This window comes from Triticum dicoccoides, chromosome 7A, assembly GCF_002162155.2.
Source record: "Triticum dicoccoides isolate Atlit2015 ecotype Zavitan chromosome 7A, WEW_v2.0, whole genome shotgun sequence".
NCBI lineage: Eukaryota > Viridiplantae > Streptophyta > Magnoliopsida > Poales > Poaceae > Triticum > Triticum dicoccoides.
This window is the reverse complement of record NC_041392.1, coordinates 734,526,028-734,528,430: the sequence shown is the minus strand read 5'-3', so window position 1 is coordinate 734,528,430 and position 2,403 is coordinate 734,526,028.

The following is a 2,403-nucleotide window of genomic DNA, read 5'->3' as shown; positions in this document are numbered from 1 at the left end:
ACATGATCCTTGACTCATCCATCTCTCTTGCAAGACTTAACATGATCCTCAACGTTGTCCGGTGCCTTTGGAGTTGCGCTGAGTCAGCCATAATATCCTTGGTTGTGGCGTCTTCTAGAAAGCTATCTGGGATGTCCGCCCACTGGGAGGCTGGAATAGAGTCGGGCCCTGCTGACGAGTTTTTTTTTACCTGCGGCTAGGATGGGCGAATTGCTCGTGGTCGCCAGACTGCTTGCGCCCAAGCCCATCTCGTCATCACTGGCTGTATCCGCACTGGCCCTCTCTTCACCTACCTTCCCCACCGCTTGACACTCCTGTTACTTCCAGCGGCGCTCCCTCAAGGCGTCGTTCCTCATCTTGCAACTGACCACCACGGTCGGGCCCCACCAATTCCGTGGAGACATCATCCATGCCGATGGTGGCCAACAGGCTTGTCGGTGACAACATCTCCGACGATGTAAGAAGAAAGCTACGCGGAATCGGGAATTGGAGGGAAAACGCTGGAGGAGTGTGATCAATTTGGTGGACTAGTCAATTTGAGCAGATTTAGGATGGGTCAGGTATGTCAGATCCGGCGTGGCGGACGTGTCCGGGCGTGCCCATATCTGCCTCGGGTGTGGGCTGGATATGTGGAGTGTCGGTCTGCCTGAATGTTTGGGCCGAGTTTTCCAGGTCCGGTTGTGTGGCAATTTTCTCTCCGGGCAGTGACCGGGAAGGCCGCCCGGACCTTTGCGGCGGAAATGGGGCTCCGGTAGTAGATTCTCTTATCCATGCAGAGAGATGCATTTCATGCATGAACACGCTCGGGAAAGAAATAAAAAATGGACGCAGGCTAGTCAACATTTTTTTGACATATTGCAGACGCGACATCTTATACATACGCATATACACTTACCCTTATGAAGGCATATATAGCCTACCCTATGAGCACCTCCTAGAGACTGAGCCGGCACATCATCTTGAGGTTGTCAAAGTCGCCACTGACACCTTCGTAGTTAACGGTAACATCTCCTCCAACTGGATGCATATCACCAGAAGACCTGAAATAAATCGAGGGAAATGCGAGCACCAGTGTAAAATTTAGGACTTGAACCTACTGGGCTGAGGAAATCACTATCTTACTAACCATCCAACCACACATTGGTTCGCCACGCCAGTTAGCATTTGAGTTTATCGATTGGAGATCATAGATGGTTAACTTGTACTTATTTTAATTTTGCTAATATATTTTGCTCAAGATCACTGTTTAGATGGCAATTTCTTTTATCAACTAAAGTAGTTAGAGCTAGCCGGCAAGTGTACGTTTTGTTGGCCGCACGGCACTTAGTCATTAGCACTTACTCTGTTGGCATAGTCCTGACTAGTGAGTAGACTAGTGACTGGCTGGGACATCGCTTTTGTGCACGGGTGTGTTGGACCCACGCATGTCTCATGCACGCAGAGGAGATAATAATGCTAATCGGACCAGAGTGTCCCACCGAAAATAGTACCACCTCGCTAGACGGCTGCGAGTCCCACTAGCTTATATACCTAGCACTCGCCAACAACATTGCCGAGCGTGGTGGTGCACGCTTGTCACTCCAGCTACGTGGTTATAACATTGCTGTATCCAGCCGTGGCCCCGTCTCTGATTTGCTTGCTCTCAACCCCCATATATCAACTCTTTTTATTTTGGCCGGCAGTGCCGTTCCTAGCACCGGCCGGCGCGGTGGTTTGCTCGCTCTCAACCCCATATATCTACTATTTTTATTTTGGCCGGCAGTGCAGTTCCTAGCACCGGCCGGCGCGGTGGTTTGCTCGCTCTCAACCCCATATATCTACTAATTTTATTTTGGCCGGCAGTGCAGTTCCTAGCACCGGCCGGCGCGGTTGCAGCACACGGCCCCATGGTTGCATCATCGGGTTGTGCTGCCCTGCCGTCCTCGCCGACAATGCTCAGCGCGCGGGTGGCACCCATCCGCTGTCTCCCTCCCCATCATCTCCTGGAACTCCATTGCTTCGCCCATTGTGAACATCGCAACAACATGAAAAGGAGGATGTAACTTTTGCTGGTGCCAGTTGCAAGTCACCAAGGCTTTGCTGTCATCGTCTCATTACGGTTTCCAGCTTTGGTGGAGAACGGTTTCAGCATCCACATAGCATGGTTGCAACTCCGCTAGTAACCGGTTCCAGCAAAGAAAAATCGTCTACCGGTCGTAGCACCATGCAGCTCCGCCATGATGGATGTAGCAAATTCCCTCGCCGGTAGTAGCAAAAGAGGACGACTATTGCAGCAAAAAAGGTCACCACCGTCGTACCATTGCTTGTTAATGGAGCTCCGGTGGTAGTCAGTTCCAGCCTTTTTACCTGCTGGTTCCAGCAGTTCCAGCCAATGGTTGTAGCTTTCGACGATACTGATCCGAG